This window comes from Accipiter gentilis, unplaced genomic scaffold, assembly GCF_929443795.1.
Source record: "Accipiter gentilis unplaced genomic scaffold, bAccGen1.1, whole genome shotgun sequence".
NCBI lineage: Eukaryota > Metazoa > Chordata > Aves > Accipitriformes > Accipitridae > Astur > Astur gentilis.
Window position 1 is genome coordinate 1,023,630 of NW_026060823.1, and position 21,335 is coordinate 1,044,964.

The 21,335-nt window shown below is 44.9% G+C and overlaps 1 protein-coding gene across 13 annotated transcripts in view; it reads left to right on the forward strand.

Annotated features, from left to right (window-relative positions):
• LOC126036746 (electroneutral sodium bicarbonate exchanger 1-like) overlaps positions 1-21,335 on the forward strand; it is a 296,967-nt gene that overhangs the window by 251,281 nt on the left and 24,351 nt on the right. For 2 of the 13 annotated variants that reach the window (XM_049796771.1, XM_049796775.1), the window contains exons 1-2: positions 17,031-17,097; positions 18,000-18,185. The exons of 10 other annotated variants lie outside the window; for them this stretch is intronic. The gene's annotated coding sequence lies outside the window, so the exon portion shown is untranslated. Of the gene's footprint in view, positions 1-4,178; positions 4,233-17,030; positions 17,098-17,999; positions 18,186-21,335 lie in introns of those variants that run through there. One more of the 13 variants, XM_049796779.1, reaches the window with a different exon arrangement.

Sequence of the window (21,335 nt, forward strand, 5' to 3'; positions counted from 1 at the left end):
CATCCGGTCGTAGCAAATCCTTATACTTTGTTAACAACCCTAACGGAGAAATGAGAATGGTTCACAGTGTTGGACCGAAAAGATGCCTTTTTCTGTATTCCCTTGGATCCCAATAGTCACGAGGTTTTTGCTTTGGAATGGGAAAATCCTGAGACTGGGAGAAAAACACGATATACGTGGACAGTCTTGCCTCAAGGCTTTAAGAATAGTCTTACCATTTTTGGAAATCAATTGGCACGAGAATTAGAGATTTGGAAGAAAGAAAATAATCAAGAAATCTTGCTGAAATATATGGACGATCTGTTAATGGTAGCTGAGACGGAAGAACAATGCACAAAGTCAACTCTTAACTTTTTGAACTTTTTGGGAATCAGTAGATATCGAGTGTCAAAAGAAAAAAACCCAAATAACCCAGAAAGAAGAAACTTAAATTTGAGTTTTAAAATCCTAAAAGGACAGAGACAATTGGGAACTGAGAGAAAAGAGGCAATGTGTCGTCTCCCTGAACCTAAGACTAAAAAAATGAATGACAAGCATTTCCGGGAATGGTCGAGTGGTGTCACCTGTAGATTATAAATTGTGGCTTGCTGGCCTGACCTTTATAGGAGCAGCTCAAAACCTCAAACGACGGATTGGACCGATGCCGAGAAAGCTACCTTCCAAGAATTGAAACAGGCTGTAATAGGGGTGCCAGCCCTAGCGTCTGCCAGATCTCACAAGAGACACTTGAACTTTCTGCTCGTGAAAGAAGAGGTAGAGCTCTGGGTATCCTGGCCCAATATTTAGGGCCAAGTGGGCGAGCTGTGGCCTACTTCTCAAAGCGATTGGATAACGTGAGTCTGGGATGCTCTGGTCGCCCGAGAGCCGTCGCTGCAACTGTGCTACTGATCCAGGAAGCTCGTAAGTTCGCCTGAGGAGAAAGGATTACTGTACGTTTCCCATATGATAACTGTTGTGCTAAAACGGAAAGGGGGGCACTGGTTATCCCCTAGCAGAATGCTGAAATACCAAGTGGTGTTGTTGCTGGAACAAGATGATGTTTACCTAAAAACTACTACCGCCGTTAACCCTGTTGCGTTTTCAACAACTGACCGAGTTAAAGGAGAACTGGAACGTGACTGCTTGCAGGCAATCGAAAGAGTTTACTCCAGCTGACTGGATCTCTGAGATGTGCCACTAGAAGAAACAGATTGGGAACTATATGCCGACGGAAGCGGTTCCATCTGTGAAGGAAAACGTTTTATCGAGATAGGCAATAACTACTGAGGAGGTACTTGCGTTGCCAACTTTGCCTTCGATGATCTCTGCCCAAAAGGCTGAATTGATAGCTCTTACTCGAGCTCTGGAACTAAGTCAAGGAAAGCGAGTCAACACTTGGACAGACTCAAAGTATGCTTTTGGAGTGGTACGTGCGCATGGAGCGATACGGGGAGAAAGAGGACTGTTATCTGCACCAGGAACCGCCGTTCAGCACGCAGAACAAATACTGAAATTGTTAGAAAGCATTCAAAAACCAACAGCAGTCACGATGATGCACTGTAAAGCACATCCGTTAGGTAAGACCGGTCCTAGCGCAGGTAACCGACTGGCTGATAAAGCTGCTGAAGAGGCTGCAGAAAAAGGCATCCTAGCACTAGTTCCAGAGAAAGGTATAAAATTGCCTAAAGAAACTCCAAATTATAATGAAAAAGATGAAGAATTAATTATTAGATTGCAGGCTAACAAAATGAAACAGGATAGGCTGTAACACCGACAGGTTGAATAATAGTCCCACCCACAATAATAAGAGAAAATGCCCCATTGAACATCACAGAGTATACTGGGAAACAGAAAGCGAAATATGACAAAGATTGTTTAAACAATTATAAGTGGACGTGAAATGTATATGTAAATTTATCCCCGAACCAGTAATAAGATCATCTTTGGGATTATTAAATAAGGAAATTTTTTAGAAGAATATTAGCAAATTGATTTTATAGAATTGCCTTGAAAATAAGGATATGTCCTAGTTTTAGTTGATATCTTTACTGGGTGGCCCAAGGCTTTCCCTTGTCGCACCAACAAAGCAAGGGAAGTAGTCAAAGTCTTGCTCAAAGAGATAGTACCAAAATATGGGGTGCCTGTAAGAATGTCATCTGACAATGGCCCTCATTTTATAGCAAAGATTATGAGACAAGTTGAGCCAAGTATTATCTATGGATTGAGACTATCACACCCCACATAGACCACAAGCAAGCGTGTGGGCAGAGAGAGAGAGAGAGAGAGAATGAACTATATCCTTAAGCAACTGTCGAGTAAAATTTGTCAGGAAACCTCACTCCTCACATGGGTTAAAGCGTTACCCGTGGCTCTATTAAGAATCGGAGTATAGCCAGAAGAGAAAGAAAAGCCAAGTCTTTAGGAAATGTTGTATGAAAGACCATATCAAGAGTCCTGTGTTCTGAGTATCTTTGGAGATATGTTTTTAAAAGGTGTTATGATTTCTTTAAGCAATTCTTTTCAAGAACTTTGTCAGTATGTCTCCACAGCTGGACCCTTAGAACTGGACGTAGCAGCGCATCCCTTCCGACCAGGAGACTGAATATATATAAAATCACCGAGAAGTGGAAAGGACCGTATCGAGTCATTTTAACAACACTTGTAGCAGTAAAGGTCTGGGAGAAGAACCTTGGCTTCATTATTCGAGAATAAAGAAAGCACCCAACAAGAAACTGGAAGTCTAAAGAAACTGTCCCTTTAAAACGGAAAATCTATAAGTAAGTTTCACGTTATCTATTTGGGAAAACAGTTGTGTAAAGTTTATAATGTTGGGGTTGCTATTAGGAATATTGTCGAGGGCAATAATCTTTTTGTGTGTTTAGAGGGTGTATGTGGGTTTTTTTGAGGGGTTCTAAACATGAGATAAACAAAATGAAACAATTATTGTTTGAGCTATTCATCTTGATATTAACCGGTTTTGTAATTTGAATTAAAAAAAATAATCTAGTTTTGTAACTGATTCAAAGTTTTGTAAAGACACAGAATTTAACCTCAGTAACAGCCTGCCTTTCCGATTCCAAAGTCAGATGAAAATCTAGTTCCGTGGAGAATACTGACATTGAATTTAACCAAAACTTGAGAAAAGAGGTAGAACAATGAGAATCATTTTAGCAGATTCAATTGGATGGATTTAAAAGGCAATTATTTTTTTTTTAAATTTGAAAGAAGGAATTATAGCGTTGTGAATTATAATGTTACCAAACCATCCACCTCATGGACAAAAGAATTAATTTACTCGCCCTTCGGGAGAAACTTGTACAAGCACCCCTCGGGGCTGTCAGCTGCCAAAACCGTAGAGACAAGTGCAAAAAGGAACTTGGGATCATGTTTAAAATATAAAACGATGTTTAGAACTTACTGGAGTTCCAGGATCCTTGTTAGAGCCACCCAGAGTCGGGACCATCTGTGGAAATTTAGACCGGTTTAGACAACCAGAGAAACATCCCACATCCTAAACAGAGCTGTATGAAAGTTTGTACTTGCAGCTAGCTCCTCTGACCCCAAACTCCCAAGACCTTCTCTAGTAGCTAAAGCTCTAAGATGGGGGTGTATTTGTAGAAAGGATAATAATACTTCACATGATCTTTGGTCCCCTCTTAATAACGGGAAAAATTTAGCTTGGAGTTGACGGCATTAAAGGACAGGTGAAAAGTTCAGGCTTAACTGCTTGGGTGACTAGTGATGCTATATGATCCACTCACCTCTTCATGAAGGAGAAAAGCAAATCGTGGTCTTGAGACTTAATAACTCTATCCTCTCTCTGGAAGAAATCTCCCTTGTGGCCTCGCTCGCGGGTGGACCTGGGGAAATGGAAAAGATGATACCTGGCAATCGCCAAGTCTTAGAACTAAAATAAGATGGGTATTAAAATCTGTATTTTGACCCCAGTTAACACCTCTTCCACATCAGATGACTCTTGACATCTGTCACTCAGTCAAGGCAGTGCCTGCTGCTTCACTTCACCTTGGTGGTGAGGGGTTTGGTTCCGGGTTTCGGTACCACAGCTGCGGGCCGGGGCTGGAGGAGCCGCAGGTGCGGGCAGTGAGAGGCTGATAGCGACGCCCCCTCCCTGGCAAGGGGGGGGCCGCCGGGGGAGGAGGGGCTGCCGGGGGAGGGGCCGTCGGGAGCCCAGGCAGGAGCGGAGCAGAGCGGAGCTGAGCGGTGACCGGGCTGCGGCTGGCCCGAGGGAGAAGGTGAGCGGGGCCGGGCGCCCCTCGGAGCACGAACGTCGGAGGCGGGGGTGGCCCGGGGGCGGTGGGGGTGCCGAGGCCGAGGGGGAGCCCTGGGGGCTCACAGGGCGGCTGAGAGAACGTGCGCGCGGGGGTGGGGGGTGGGGCGCTGACAGGGCGGCTGAGAGAACGGGCGCGTGGGGGTGGGGGGTGGGGCGCTGACACGGCGGCTGAGAGAACGGGCGCGCGGGGGTGGGGGCTCACCGGGCCCCGTGGCGGGGCTGCGCAGTCGGCCGGCGGGTCCCGGGGAAAGCCCCGAGGAGGACGGCGGGGTCCGTGTTGCACGCACGGAGCGGCAGCGGGGCCGCGCCGTGCCGGAGCTACCCGGAGCGGCGCTGGGGGCTCGGCGGGAACTGCCGCTGCGCCGGCGTGGGGAGGTGGGGGGGAACGGAAGCGGCGTCCCCTCGGGGTCAGGCAGCAGGGCAGGCTGCCTCCCGGGGCATGCCGGGAGCTGTAGTTTTCGCGGACTCGGCGGCCGGGCAGCAGCGTGGCTCTCGGGCGCGGCGTAGTCCTCGCGGCCCCCGGAGTCCGACCAGGTCAGACTCGGGAGCGTTGCCGGTTTCGCGTGGTTTTCCGCGGGCTTCCCGCTGCGCCCGCTCCCCGACCAGCCGTGCGGACGCGCCTCCCGGGCGCATGCGCCGTGCTTCGTGTTGGGGCAGCCCGGCGTTCGCGCGCAGGCGCCGTCCCCGTCCCCGGAGGTTTGTGATCTTGGGAAGCCCATGTCTTGGATAGCTGGGGTTGTGGCTTGCAAGCTTGTGACTCCCACCAAGTTCCCAACAAATTCAAACGTAGAAATTGTGCATCGGCCCTCCTCGCCCCCTCCGAGCTGGTCTGTTCTCTGTGGTCACCATTAGTAGCCTCGGTTTCCCACCTGTGGTTCTCCACAAACCCAGAGCCTCGCAGCTCCATGCTGAAGGGAGTGGGGAGCTACACACGGAGAAGGCAGAGGCCCGAGTTTGTCTTTTGGGGATGAGAAGTGGGGAGGAACTGCCATAAATGGGACGCATCCCTGCTTGAGGCATGGCTGTTTCAGCTGTGCACATGGAAAATCCTCAGATACGTTGCATCTAGCCCTCCTTTCCATTGACCCCAGGAGAACTGGCCTCCTGTGTCCCCCAAGTTTATTTACTTCCTGCTGCAGTGAAGTGGCTATTTTTCTTCTTTTCTCTGAGGATTTTGTGGATCTGGGCATGGGAAGGAGTGCCTTAATGCTGGCTTTCTCAGCCTACTTCTGGGAAGCCAGGCATATCTGCAGATTAGAGCCGGGGGAGTGGCCCAGACGCCTTTTATTCCTCGGAGGGCAGTGGATTTGGGGAGTTAGAGCAAGGCATGCCTGGATGTTGGTCTCCCTGAGGGGGAGGGGGTTTACAGCCAGATGACTGAAAAGCCTCCCCCAGTCACTTCTGGGGAAAGAGTTGGGGGGTGGCTTTTAATGTACCCACGGTATCGATGTGGCAGGTGAGCATACACCCCCCTCTTGGCTGGGGGATCTTATGTGGACGCCTGCTGAGCCAGGGCTGGAAGCCCCTCTGCACACCCTGGAGGAGCTGGGTGCAGACTGGGGACGTGAGGGCAGTCGTGACATGGACACGGAGCGGCAGAGAGTCCTGCTCTTTCAGCAGTTAACGGTGCTACCGCATGGTCAAAACCTCAAGTGCACCCGTCCAACCGTGCATTCTCTTTCCTGGGGTTTGTTTATGGGACAAATAAACTGCCCAGCACTAGATGAGAAGGTTGTCTGCACTCCACCTCAAATCAGGTGCATCACCTCTCCGTCGGGAAAGAAGTATGGGGGTGGGCATAAAAGGAACAGTAACTCCAACGTTGGGATTCTTTTTGGCTCTGGGCACAGAGCAGGTAACCACAGCGATACAGAGAGGGAAGAAGGTGCTGATGGGTTTGTACCTTGGACTTACACTGTAGAGGATGATCTGTTCAGGACATCCATGTCATAGAGTAGCTGTTGCATGATTTATACTTGTAATCAGGTTCCTACTTGATAGCCTTAACTTTGCGTGGCTTGCGTATTGAACTTTGCAGTAGTTTGTTTGTTTTTACATTTCCTTAAGGTCTAGGCAAAGGTTTAGAAAGTTAGCAGACTTAAGGATAAGCATTTATTACTTTGTCCTGCCACGTTGCCATTTGAAACCTGTTCTGAGTGTTGGTGGTATTCAAGAAATTGCCGAGATTTCGAGGGTGAATCTGTATCTTTAGGTGTACTGAGCAGAAAAGTACAATGGATCTTTTTAGTTGCCAGATAGCTTTCTTTATCCAGGCGGTCAATTTGTCAAGATCAGGCTGCAGTGTCCAGGGGGCCGGGGAGGGAAGGTTGGTGTTCAAGCTTCTCATTCCTGTCAGCGGTGACTCCGCTTGCACCACTAAGTGGTGCTGTGTACATACGCTTTATTAAATCGGGAGCTGCCTGGGCCTGCCTGCTTGTGTAGTTCGGAGCGGTCCTTTTAGAGAAAATGTTCTTTTGGCTGCATTTGTTCTCCTGTGATAAAAAACTTGACAGCTGTTGGGGGCAACTACTACTTTAGGAGAATTTCTATAAAGTAAGAAATTGCTGGTTTTATTTTGTCATGGTGGGCACAAAATTAACTGATTCAAAATCACGTCCACTGCAGCTTATGCTTCCGTAACACACCACTCAACTGATTTCTATGCGTAAATGTCTTCGGAGAGGAATCACAGGTGCCTGCTGTGACTATAGGGACAAGCAGTATGGGCTCACAGGAACAGAACATGCTTTGCCTTCCCATCACCAGAAGAAAGAGAGAAAGAGGTGAAGAAGGGTGCTCAGGAGCAAGAGGCTGCAAGGAAGTTGCTGTACATGATCCTTTTGCCTTGCTTTATCTGACAGAAAAGCTGCCTTCTGCTAGTTGGGTCTTGGCTTGAAAGACAAGGGGAGAGACTCCCCCCCCTCTCCCAGGGAGTGTGCTACTTTTGACTGGCTTGTTCTGACTATGTGATCTGCAATTACAATATTGAGATTGCATGGTGACAATCTATACCACTGACTCCCTGAGTGGTTTTTCATTTCTGTCCCCGCTTCCTTCTCCAGCTTTTTTCAATATATCAATTTAAAAAAAAAAAAAAAAAATTAATAAAAATTTAACCTTACATGAACATCATCTGTTGGCTTTGGCCCCAAACACTTTATTTCCTAGAAATAAGTTGAGTCTTTTCATCAGAATATGTAAAAGATTTCTAGCCACTGTAGTACTATTGTATTGTTTGGTTTTTTAAATAAGATTCTGTCCAGGTTCCAGCATGTGCACTAAATTTCTACTGCAGTAGAAGAGAGTCTTAAGCTGAAGAGAGATTTCATGCTTGGGAGAGAAAAAGGGCAGATCTTGACTCAAAGGTAACTTTTCCAAGGGAAAGGTAAACTCTTTTGCTTCTTTGGGGATTTTTATTCTGATAGCACAAGCATCTTGTTCTCTCAGGATTTTGTAATCTCTGGGAAAAAAACCCTTGGTGTTGTGTCACTTCCTCCTTCCCTGGTTGTGTTTTTTTCACTCCTTTCAGAGGAAGTGCTAATACTGTTATAATTTAGGAAGACATTTTAACTTTTGACTCAGAGGTCTGCAGACTTCACTGTAAAGACAGTTTCTGTGCATCCAAATGCTGTTAATCCCTTAAAATACGAAATGAAAGATGTGTAACTTGGAGCTGAGACTGAGTCAGAGTATTCCAGATGGGTCTGGTTTACTTTGCATTCAGTGTTCCTGTAGCCTGTTGCTTTGGAAGGTGCAGGTAATAAGCTTTTCAATTGAATAAATGAGCGGTAGTGGTTTTTTGTTTTCCTCCCCTAGAAATGTAGTGCTTGATCAGACTGCACTGACCTGTAGAAGTTGTGGGCACTGTGGTGTTCTCCAGAATGCTACTTGGGCTGCCACTACAAGTAGGTCATTTAAAATAGTAACCTTAGACCTTAAAAACACATAAAAACTTCACGATGCTTAAAGTATAGAGCAGAGTAGTCACCAGGTTAAAATAACTTCATGCTTATGACATGCACAGCGATGGTTCCTTTCAGGTTTTTTGGTGTTGGTTTTTTTTTTTTTTTTTTCTTCTTCTTTAAGATGGCACTGGTTGCAGTGATCTTCAGTTTTACGACACAGCTAACTGTCTTAGTATAGATATGGTTCCTTTCTGCCTACTATTTCCGTTTACTGGCAGACATAGTTAAGATAGCTCTTTGGAGTTGTGGAGTGCGCGTGTGTATATAGATATATGTGTGTGTGTGTGTGAATGTGTCTGAAAATAATAAGACCTAAAGTCCCTCCCCACATCATTAGCTTTCGCTGCCCTGTATTTCAGTGTTACCAAGATTTTAAAGTGACCCAAGTATTGCTGTTGCAAATGTTTCCATGTTTGTCTAACTATTGTGATGACATAAAAAAAAATAAAATCAAAACACTAAATGTTTTATTACTTGCCCTATAAGTATATAGGCGTTCCCTGTCTAATATCTATTTCTTTTTTCAGGATTCACTGTATTTATTTTTTTTTACCCTATGAAACGGAAAGAGATTTCTGGCTTACTGTTGGCTTTTGATAGACGTTTTATCCTTGGGGAATTGCCCACCAATTACTTCATAGATTTTGGAATTTAACTGAAGGACATTTTGCATGCCCGTGTTCAAATAGCGATGCTAACAGGCCACCATACGGTTTATGTTGATAGCTTTATGGATACTTAAAGGTAGGCAATAGTCTTATTTTTTAATAATGCTTAACCTTTTTCTCTTTGGCATGAACAAGCAAGTCTGCCTGGTTTTGTAGGACTTGCAGCTTTCCCTTAACATCAGACTTTAAAAAGGGGAGAACCAGTAGTATCAGGTACGCAGTTAGGATGGCGATTTTTAAAATACTAAGCTGCGTAACAGTCTCGGGAAGAACATGTGTGACTGGGCGTGAGAGTCTGTGGTACAGCATTACTAACCTTTGCTAAAAAAAGTTTTGAAGAATGAAGCATTTGCTTTATGAACGGTACTTGAGGACGAATTCTGATGCTGCTGTTAAAGTTGATTGAAAAATAGGCACTGATTTCAGTGATGATGCAGGTGTGGTTTCTGTTCATGCCTTAAATCTGAAAAGAAGAGAAGAGAAACCTCCATTTGAAGGAGGATTTTGTATGAAGGGTAATCAAACCAGTAACCTGCTTTAAGAACGACTTTAACATATTTGGAGCATCGGTTAAAGGCAAATAAGTAAAGTTTATCATATCCTCCTACATAAGCTGTGACTATTGAATACAGTCGGCAGTCCACCTCAGAACTTGCTGGTGTGCAACTGCAACGTGTTAAGTTGTAAGACTTCACAGCCACGAGCTGATGGGCCACACACAGTTCTCTCCGAGCATAAAGCGCTGTAAGTTTTAGTTTCTTGCACAGCAGTGACTCTTTTCAACATTAGTAACTATACAACAGGGTAAAAGGCAAATTTAGTGAATAATAATGTGTCGTTATCAGAGTAGCTGTTTGCATTTCACCATGATGCAGATGCTTTCTATAGCAGTTGTGTTGGCACATGTGTTAGAATTCGGTTAATTCTCTCCTGAACTCATTTAAACTTTTGGCTTCAACTGCATCACTGGCAATATGTTTCAGAATAGAATAATTATTTCCTTTAAAAAAAAACGGGGGTGGGGGGATAAGAAGAAGGGGTGGAGGAAGCGGGGATAAAAAAATCTGTTGTCTGCCAGTGCTGTGGGCTGCTCACTCATTTTTCTGTAGAACTTCTGGGGGTTTTTTGTTGTTGTTGTTGTTGTTCTTCTACCTTAATGCTAATAGGCATTTCTACCTTTTCTACCTTGTTTTTCTACCTAATGCTAATAGGCATTAGCCTATCCTCTGCACCTTTGGTCATTTCCTGAAGTTTGTCTGTAGTTTCCTACATTAGTAGGTAAATGTATCTATTTTACTTTACAGAGCTTTGCTAGTTTTTTTAATTATACAAGAAATTTAAGTCTTGGAACAAATGTCTTTGCTTATTGATTTTTGTGAGTAGCTGCAAAAATCTTATGTATTAGTTGCCCCTTTTAAAATTAAAATAAAAATGAATGCTATGCAAGAAATAGGTTGCAAGTAACTGTTAGGGTCTTACTACTGCTCGCTGTTGAGAGATCGTGGGAAGTGCAGAGAATTTGTGTTAAAAGTTACGGGCATTTTTCAAGACAGTTTTCCAGGTCTGAGGCGTGCTGAAATATCTCTTTCCTATGATAGTGTGTTTAGTTTCATTGACTTCAGCGGAACACACAGAATACATTGACTTAAACTAGCTGAGAATCTGATGATAAGGTTTTATACTCTACCTAACATAGTGTTGTGATGACCTGTCCCCTGAACTCAAAATTATGTTTGATGATCTTAACAGGACGCCGGATCTTTGATCTGGAAATTATGCTGATAGCGACATTACAGAATCCAGGCTTGTGACTTCACTGGTTTCTTGCAGCCCCTCAAGTTCATGAAGGACAATTAAGACCCATTCTCTTTTGTTCTTGTGCTATGATCAGTGATGGAAGTATGACATTGTCAGTTGTAAGAAGTGGCTTAACTGCTGTTGGAGTCTGCTTTTATGCCTGAAAAACCTGTTGATTTGCATGGGTTTGCACAGCTTATGCTAATGATGTGGCTGGAATGAGACAGGATCTTGTGTAGTCTGCAAGGGCTGTATATGGTCCTGGTTTATAGCTGGGTGGGAGGGATTGGTTCAAGTTACTTCTGATTTGCCCTATTTAATATCTTAAATAGGAGTGGACAGGGTGATTGGAACGGTTTCATTTTTACAAGAGGACATTTATAAATCGGTTTTTATCCTGTGTTAGAATTAAGATGTGTATTTACTGGAGACAAGGAGTCTAGCCTGAACACTGAAACAGCTCCGTTTTGGGCACACTATTGGAACTTTCTTAAAATTTTCAAATCATAACAGTCTGTCAGTTTATGCTTGTTGAGTCTGAGACATTACATGATGCCCTTTGAACAGGTAAATATTGCTAGTACTTGATACTTGGTTTGTAGACTATACCTTTTGTATGTTCTGAAATCACATATAAATAACTTCTGTTGTTTCCCTTTCATTTATAGAAGCTCTGTTCATCAAACCATATAAGCACATACCTAAATTCAGTGTTAAACTTCCTGAATTGCTCTAAACTATTGTGTTGCTGTAAACTGTTTTGGCTGATAAACCTAAGCGGTCAGCTTGGTATTCCTACGTGTATATGTGATTAAGATGCAATAGTTTGGAACACGTTACCAGGCAACTGCATGCTCCAGCTGCATAGGAGGCACAAAGCAGCTGGCCCGTTCCTTGTAATCAGTGGGAAAGTACAGATTCTCCTGTGACCTCGGTCACTCTTGTCTAACATATTAGATAAGAGTATTTTGATACTCCTCTCGCAGTGGGAGAAACACTGCTTGTGTCTGTGCAGTGTGTGAAAATCACTTTACCAAGATGCTTTTATTTCTAAAACCCTTGGGGAAAAAAACCTCGAAACGGAATTTAAAAACTTTTTTAATCCAAGGCAAACGTCAGGATTCTCATTCTTACAAAGAATTTTACAATTGTGTAACCTTGTAGACTGTACGGAGAATGAGGATCTTGCATGTGACATACTCAAAAGTTTCATTTTTGGTGTTCTACACGGTTCTACTGATCACAGTGCCTTTGTTTCCTAACAGCAAGTGGCAACAGACAATGCGTATGGGTTTCAAGGCCCTGTGGAACAGAGAAGGTAGTTTGCCAGTGTTCTTACTGCTGTTGCAGACATTGTTTCAGTGGACTGAAAGTGGCACGTTCCAAGTACCTTTTCCTACCATTGCTGCGTATTTTTTTATTTTTTTTTTCAATCCAGAAGACTGTTTCTGTACTTCCCTTCCCTATAGGTGCATGTTGATTTACATTGCATGCTATTGCAGTGTTCTTAGTCTACCAGTTACAGATTACTCCTTTCAGTTCTTGTGCATTTCTGAATGTGTATCTACCTATACACCTACTAAACTCACATTTCTTCAGACATGATATGCAACTGCTACGGAAGTCAGCTATTGTGCTAGTTATGGTGTTTGCCCCGTCAGTTGTTTTACTATCTAATAAGTACCTGATGACAGAGAAGGGGAGTGTCAGAAAATAGACCAGTCAGGTCAGGCTTTACGTTAGAAATGGTTTTCATAAGATTTAAGAGAACGCAGTTTTGGCATAAGGATTTACATACCGCTCCCGGTGTTCTGTTGGGCTGACGTTTTGCAAGAAGCTGAGGTGTTTAACTTTCAGAAGCTGTTTATGTAAATTGGCTTACCTATGAGTACTCTCCTTCACCTGTGTAACGAAGAAATAAATGTGCATCTCTAGACATGTGCATATGCAGATATAATTGTAAGTGCAGAGCTGAGGATGATGCTTGTGTTTGAGGGTAGAAATACGGAGAGGGACAGCAGTGGGGAAAGAAGAACTTTTAAAGATAGTCTAGTGTTGCTCTCATTCTAGAGGTGAATGATCAACTTTCTGTACCATTCTTGACAAATGCTTGCCTAATTTATTCTTAAACATTTCCTGTAATTATTACTACTGTTGCAAAGATTGCCACATACCCTAAGTTTTTCAGGTTGTAATTTAAGCCCCATGATTCCGTGTAACTGTGTGCAGTGGATGCACACAAAAGTTCTTCCTTACAGCTACCTTTTAGAGTTTAAACATTGTTATTTCTCTTCAGTATTGCCCTTTCCAGGTTAAGCGGCTGTTTTTCAATTTATGCTTTGAAGTCAGACTCCTGTACATCGTTGAGCACCCTCTTGGACTTACTGTAGACCCTCGCCAGTTATACTACACCCTTCTTGAAAAGCAGTACATCATCTGGAGGGTTCAGCAGCTAATCCGTGCAAATGTAGCGCTGCAGAAATACTGCTTGGACGTACTAACTCCAGTGTGATGTGTGAGGAGGAATCACTGGGCCTTTTGATTAGCAAGAAACGGTACGTAAAAACTAGGTGACAGAAATAGGACACGCAGCTGGCATCCTCGTCTTCAAGCTTACAGTGCAGCTCCGTGGGCTTTGGCTGACTAAAGAAGAGCATGAGGCACAGGAGGGAACTGCTGCTGGATCTTAGTGAAAGGATGGTAAGTCATTTGGAGAGAGGTTTTCAAAGCCAGGAATTCCAGTCGGGTGCCGGATTCCAGATTGCCTGTGAAATCCCTGTGTACTTCCCTCGCTTGTCTAACTTTGTGTTGTATATTGTCTAGCAGCTTTTCTTTCAAAGTTAACAAAGCTACACTTGTGTGATAGGTGATGTAATGATCTCATAACAATAGGCAAAATCCAAGTCACAGAAAACGCCAGCATTTGAAAGAGAGCCCTGATAAATTGCTAGTGCCTTATACCACTGCCACTTACCAGGCCTTCCATGTTAGAGCTGTCTTAATCATTGATGCCGTTTCCTCAGACTTGGAGCTGTAATATCTGCTTCTTGTTTCAGGGTTTATTATGAAGTTGCTGATGGTACTGCCTTAGCCCTTTGGCTAAGAAGAATAGCAAATAATTTGTGGATTATCCGTAGAAGCAGCAGCCAAACAGCATTCTCTTCCAATCAATAGGGAAGAAAGCTGCTGCACCGGTTTGTCTGGGTTCCCTCATACCAAAGGTCTTTCTCACATTTATTGATCCTTTTTGCAACTTGTTCAGGGTCAGTTGATGACAGGAGCTAACTGTCACGTCTTTGAAAAGTGCTTGTAACTGTGAAAAGAGGTTTGTTGACTTCCTCACGTGATAAGTAGACATTGAAGAAATTGCATGTTGCTCATCTCTTAAGTCAGAGACCGGAATTGGATAGATGCTGTGTTACTAGAAAATAAAATACAACTGGGCCCCTTGAGACAGAAATGTCTTGATGAAATCGTGTCATATTATCACAGAGACATAGTGATTGTTTTCTCAACTAACAAACAGATCCTAGGCAAAAAGAATGTTTGTTCCAGGTAATTCTGGTCAGTCTCCCAAGGCAGTGGATCTGCTTTGCAAATGAGAAAAAGTGGACCTAAATACTATTTTTGTTCCCCAGTTCAAAATGGGCACAGCAGAGCCTCTACAGTTTTCAAATCGGTAGCAGCTCCTTCGCCTGCTTGTTAGCAGACAGAGCAGAATCTGTACTTTCTCCTGTATGGCTCTTGAAAGAAACTTGGTTGAACTCCTTTGCTTGGTGGAAAAAAAAGTGGGATGTTGGATCAAGTGCAACTGTAGCAAATACTGACCTTCCTGAAACTATTTAGAGTGTTCATGTGTTGATACTCGTTAGAAAAAAACAAAACTTGAAAAAAATCCTATGAGGATTAAGCTATAAGATTGTTTTCAGGGGAAGAAAAGGGAAAAAAAAAAAAAAAAAGGAAAACTAAATGGAAGATAGTTTTAGAGAAAGTAACTTTCATAGCACTTGGAGGTAACATAGCTGTCTGTAAACAGGATGTTTAAGGAAAAGATACTCGGTCTCTTTATGATTCTTTCTGTGGCCTTCTGACTGAAAAGTCTGACTGTGTGAACCCTGGTTATCTGTGTTACAGAAAACTGATGTGTTTTGCAAGCTGAGATTCTTCTGCAACAGAGCAAAGTAGGAGAGACATGGTCTTGTGGTTTGGGTTACTATCATGTAATTTACACAGACTGTGTAACAGCCAAATCTTTTTGTGATTTAAAAACTTCATTTAACTGCATAAAGGATGAATGTGCCCCGTGAAGAGTTTCTTGTGTTCGTGCACATTGCCAGTGATTTACCGCTGAGAGAAGTCCTAGCAATTGTAAACAACTAGATAATTCATCAGAACATCACACATAAATAGATCTCCAGTAATTTTTATATCACAGTTAGTCTAATGCATTAACTTTTTATCTGTGGAGCTCTTCCGTAATAATCTACTTCTCATTTTATGGGATAGACCATGAAAGAATTTCTTGAAATATTTAAAAGACAACATTGGATGACAAAAGGGGAGAGACAGAATGGGTTTTGAAGTGTCGATGCAGTATTACAGATTGTGTTGCCATTCATAGAGGAGAAGACTACTTTGGTTATGATACCAAAAGATTTCTCTTCCACATCTGTAAGCTACACTAATTATTTTACGCTTAGAAGCTTAAAAGATCCTGAGAAGGTAATTTCAACCTCTTAATAAAGGCTACATGGCTAACATGATATTATTCACTTTGTGTGATTTAGGTTAACGCATATCATTCTCGGTGAAAACTGTTGAATTGAGAGTGTTATTTTCACATATCCTGGATATCAGAAATTAGAAGACTACGTAAATTGTCAGAGGTTTCAGTTTGCAAGTCTACTGAAGCTTTTAAATGCCTGATTAATGTTTAAGCGCAGAAGAAAGCCTACTACTGAATTCAGGTGGGACCGTATTTCTGTGAAGCAGCACGTCTGGTTTTAGTACCCCCCCGTGCACCTTTGTACCCTCACCTACCCTCCCCACTAGGTCCGTGTCTCCGCCATGCACACCCCCATCTCCTGCTCCAGCCCACCCCCTTCACCCACACGAGTTTTTAACCCACGCGAGTTGTTTCGCCCTGCGCACCCTGCTCTCCTATCTCCTGCCCTGCCTCCCTCCTTTCCCTCCTCCATATTCCACACCACCACCCCCCCATCATCCATCAGGCTCCAGACCCCTGGTGTGCTGCCTGCACCCTGTTCTCTGTCATTTGTTCTTCTTCTTTTCCTTACAAGTTGTTGTTGTTGTTTCTTTTTCATGATGATTAAACTGTTTTTGTTTCAAGCCACGAGTTTTCTCACTTTTGCCCTTCCGCTTGTCTCCCCGTTCCGCTGGGGGCGGGGGAGCGAGTGAGCGGTCGCGTGGGCCTTCGTCGCCGGCTGGCATTAAACCAGGACACGAGGTGAGTTGCAAACCCTGCCTGGCTAATGCTGGAGGCTCTCTGTGTTCCTCCTGCCATCTCGTCGGGCCGTCCTTGTTCTTCATCGCCGCTTTATAGCGAGCGCCTCTCGCTCTGTAAGCGGCAGTACTGGGGCCGTGTTGCAGGCGGCAAAGGGCAACTGTGACGCTTGCTGGCAGGAGCGGCAAGGAGTGCGGAGCCACGCTCCTGTAGGGAGCAAAGATGGAACCTCGAGGGCTCTGTGGTCCTCTGCTGAGGACATCTAATATCCCGACAGGCCTCTTTGCTTTCCCTGCTTCACGTCTGATTACGTTGAACGCCGGAGGGCAGGGCGGTAAGTAACACCGTGCAGCGTCTTTTCGATAAGAGACAAGCCCCGCGCAAGAAGCCTTGCGTGCGTGCAGGATTAGGAGAGCAACGTTCTGATAGCATGGAGGTGCCCACCCCGACCGAGCCCCAGGGTCGCCAGGGTATTGCTCGCTTGCAGGTGGGCCGCTCGCATCTGGTGCGCTGGGCCGCGGCCTTTCCTGCCGAACAGAGCTGCCCCTCTGGCACGAAGCAGCTTTGGGTCTCTTGTGGCCTGCCTTCAGGCTGTCACCTGAACCAGGCGTTATTTTTTGTTGTAAATCTCTCGCCAGCGTCTGCTGACTGGCTGCTGTCGCTCCTGCAACCCTGATGCCACATGCAGAGGGATACAGCAGACCCTGGGGCTTGCCGAGGTGCACCGCAGGGTCCGTATGCCGCACAGCCACATAGCGTGCGAGCGAGCGAGGCTCCGTGCCTAGGAAGCCTCGTCTTGCAAGACCTGTGTTACTCCTAGGGGGAGGATGGCCGTGCTGCCGGAGTTACAGAAGAGGTGGGGAGTGGGAGAGGAGCAGAAAGAAGCATCTGAACTGGCAAATTCTCCTGGCAGTGCCAAGAACAAGAGCTGTGGTGAGCCCCGGGCCCTCGGGGCCCCATCTCCCCTCTTCGGCGTTCTGGTCCCTCCCTGCCCCTCCCTCCCCTGGTCCCTTCTCTTTCCCACACCCCTGCCCATTTTTTCTTTTTTTTTTTTTTTTTTCTTTCCTCCCTTGTACCTCTGATACTGAAAAGCTGGTCAAAGAAACTCCCTAAGACTCGTTTTGGAGTTTTAGAAAGCGGGCATTCTTCATTGCAGCGCTGGATGCACGGGGGATAGTTCCACCTAGTGTGCATGCCACAGCTTTAGCACAAACAGGTTATATAGAATAACTAATTGCTTATTAATCAGATTAGTACACATATACATAAAAACGACGGCAACCGATTATCATAGTACTGCCTACATCCGATCATGCGCAATGAAGGATCCATTTGAGACGAAGGGCTGCTTTTGTGACCACCGACCCATTTGAAGTTCTTGCTGGCTGTCCTCGAAGTCTTTATTCTTGTCCTTGTTCTTTGATCTTGAAGCTTAATGCAGTTTCAATCACATGTGGTCAGTTTCAGCATTGTTCTCATTTAGCGTACAGGAACATCTAGTCATAAGAGCAAAGAACTGCAAAACTTAGGAATAATTACTAGTTAGTCACTTCACTACACTTTTGTAATTATGTCCCCAGGTACCCTTTGTCTACTGTTTCAACAATAATGTTAATACATGATCATTTATCAAATCTCACTTATACAGTTATCTAACAGCAAACCAGTTTTCATCAGTCTACATTCTAAAGGAAGTGTTGTATTGTGAGCTGACCTGTTTAGCTCGAGTCCTAATTAGGGCAGCTGCTAGCCTCTCCCTTTGCTGGAATTCCTCTACTCATTTGGTGTTATTTTCTTAATATGCTGAAATACAGTTTGTGATTTTAATTTTTCAGATGTGTTGTCATAAGGGTGTGGTGATGCTCAACAGATGCCCCATCCTGTGGGAAGCACCCCCTCCATGGGGCAGGCAGTGTGGATTATCTGGTGTTGGGTCAAGAACCCAGAGCGGAATTGCTGTTGCAGATTATCCCAGATGAGGTTACCTACTCTGGATTACCTGGGTGGAGCCCCTGGTGAAGGTAAACCTCATGCATGACCCCCCCCAGCCTGTGCATGTTCTTGTGCACATATCTTACCACCGCAAACTAGCCATCTAACCCACCTTCCCTGTGAGTTTTTTCCCATGCCGATTGGTGGGGGCATCACCCCCTTCCCCCCACCCGCTGTGTAGCCCTGAAGTTCCATGTTTTCTTGGTGTCATTTGTGGCTGCAGCCCCCCTCCCCCCCACCCCCCCCCCCCAAACCGCAGGGGTGTGGCTTCTGCTGACCCTTTCCTGCATGACTGCAGGGGGTGTTGTTGCCCCCCTGCCCTGCCCTGGCCTGTCCTTGTAGGGCATGGCTGCTGCCTGTTCCCCCCCGTGTATTTCCATGGGGTTTTTTTGGTGTCTTTTGTGCTTTGGGGCTCTTGTACCTCTGTTAAGGGAGTCAGCTGGAGACATGCTCAGGGGGACTCTGCATCATTGGCTATTCACAGGAAATAATTTGTTTTGCAACCAGAGATATTTTGGAGACGGAATTCTTAAGGGATCTAATTCTGCTTTTTGATTCATTCCTATCCAGAAGGTAGTTCTGGTAGAAGTAAGGAGGTATGCAGAGTCTTGCTAGAAATGAAGCATAACCCCAGAGTGTTTTGGCTTTTTTATAGGAAACTAAAGCACATCATTTTTGATAACAACATTGTCATTGCATTTAATGAGCTAGTTTCCTACCTAGTTTGGAAGGGCATCTATTGTTTTCTATCTAGGCCCCAGACAAATTAAGTTGAATTCCCTACCTGGTCCCATTGCTGATGCAATAGGTGTAGCTGTAGCACAGGAGCAGGTATCATCGTTGTCAGTAAGGGTCACTTTCTCTGTTCAGGGTCTCATTTGCTGTAAATTTAAGGCAGGTGAGAACAGTGCTGCTGCTCCTCCAGCTGACTTTATAGCTGCTGGTGGTTTGCCCTTCCCCTTTCCCAGGGGATTGTGCTAAGGGTGGTGGGTGGGGGCTCGGGGGTATTTGAGCCACAGGCTCTGCTGAGGGAGCTCATTGTGCTCCTGGGTTTCTCTGGTGTTGGTGCTCAGCTCTTCCTTGAGTGCTTTGCAGCTTTTGAGCTGGCTCAGCCCTTTGGGAAGAGGTGTCTGCCTGAGGTAAGAGCTTCAGGACCAGTCAAGGTTCAGCAGCATGTGTGGTAGAAAGTAACACTTTGTCCTGGGTTCAGCTGGGATAGAGTTAATTTTTACAGGAACCTGGGATGTGGGGGGCATAGCTGGGGCAGCTGACCTGAACTAGCCAAGGAGCTATTCCATACCATGTGATATCATGCTCAGTATATAAATGGGGATCGGGCCCGGGGAGCGCTCGACTTTCGGTGGGGGAAGTGGTGGAGCGTTGGGTTCCGGGTGGTGAGCAGTTGCACTGTGCATCACTCTTTTTGTTTACTCTTTCGTTAGTACCGTTGTTGTTGTTGTTGCAATTTTGTTTTTGTGTTGTCCCAGTAAACTGCCTTTATCTTAACCCTTGAGGTTCCTTTTTTTTTTTCCTTTTCTCTCCTCTGTCTCCTCCCTATCCCACCGGAGGGGGGCGGGAGGAGTGAGCGAGCGGCTGCGTGGTCCTTTGTTACCGGCTGGGCTGAAACCATGACACACTTGTATGCAGCTTTTTTTTTTCCCCCTTTCTTTTTTTCAGGTCAGTAATTTTGTTTCGAGTGTTCTGTTTCTCGAAATGAGCATTCAGTGATGGAGTTAAGTATTCTTTATTGCAGCGCTGGAAGAACGGAGGATCGCTCCTCCAAATGTGCTTTCTGGCTGGGACTAATTGTATAGGTTAAATACCTGCCTTACATACATATTCATAAAATTTCTGAGAAATAATATACATATTCATTGATTTTCCGAGAAGTCATTAGCATATGTAAATGTCCTTTATGCATGCGTGTTGAAGGTCTTCGGTGGTCTTCTGGAGTCCTCTGCTGGTCTTCCATAGTCTTCCTCACTTGTCCGCTGTTTGAACTTTGTTGTACGAGTTTGCGCAGTACGATCCCCTTCTGGGCCCCACAAACAACTTCTCTGCTTATCACCTAGCTTTTGGCTCGGTCACCACAAGAGACAGAACATATTTTCTTATCAAACAGAATACCTCCTCAAAGAGGGCATGTTATTTTGTCTTATATTACAGACACAGGAATCTTGTGCTTTATGTCCTTGGCTTGTCTACGTAAATCAACTTACAGAGGCAGTTGTTAACCTTCTAACAAATTCCTGAGTCTTTTATTTAGCAATACACTGAGTCTAAACATACGTTCTATTTCTACATCTACTAGGCCTAGTGTCAGTTTCTGCATCAGTTCAGGGGTAGAAAGATGGTTTAATAGTATGCATTGTTTGGGGTTTTTTTTGTTGTTTGGTTTTTTTTTTTTATTCTTCATGCATTGTGTTTTCCTGCAATTCCCAACTTTATTGAAGAAGGAACATTGGGTTTTTAACAGTTCTGCTGTGTAAGTTGTTATCTCTCTTAACGGGACTGATGGTGACATTGTTTAGCAGGGGTTAGGGTGAGCATCTTGTATGTATTTGTATATGGAGTTTTAGTACTACTGATGAAAGCAGAAGGGCCGTGAGGCACAGTGCCCTTCAGGGTTTGGGGTGCCTTTCCTCATTGCCCACAGAATGCCACGTTGTCCTTAGAATCTTTGCAGCTGGTGGCAGGCCCCTTGTAGATTACAAGGCTTGGGACTTGACTTTCTTTTGTGGGCATGTAGCAGAGCTCAGAGTCTCTGGGAAGCTGTAGGTTAGGGGGTGCCCCCAGAATTTGGGATGTTGCTCAGAAGAGCGGCTCTTGAGGAGTAGCCACTGAAGGGGGTTCAGGAGTGCAGATTGAGGGCAGGAGGTGTCAGGAAGCAGTGGGGTTCCTTTCCTGACAGTTGAGGAGAAGAAAAGGGGTTTCTTAAGTTTTGGGACTGCTGGGGAAAGGGAGGAGGGTTCACCAGCCCTTCTCAGAGGAGTTTTGCAGTTGGATTTGAATGTCATAGAATCGTAGAATGGTTTGGGTTGGAAGGCACCATAAAGATCCTCTAGTTCCAACCCTCCCCCATGGACGCCGTCCGCAAGACCAGGTTGCTGAAAGCCCCATCTGACTTGGCCTTGAATGCTTCCAGGGAGGGAGCATCCGCAGGTTCTCTGGGCAACGCG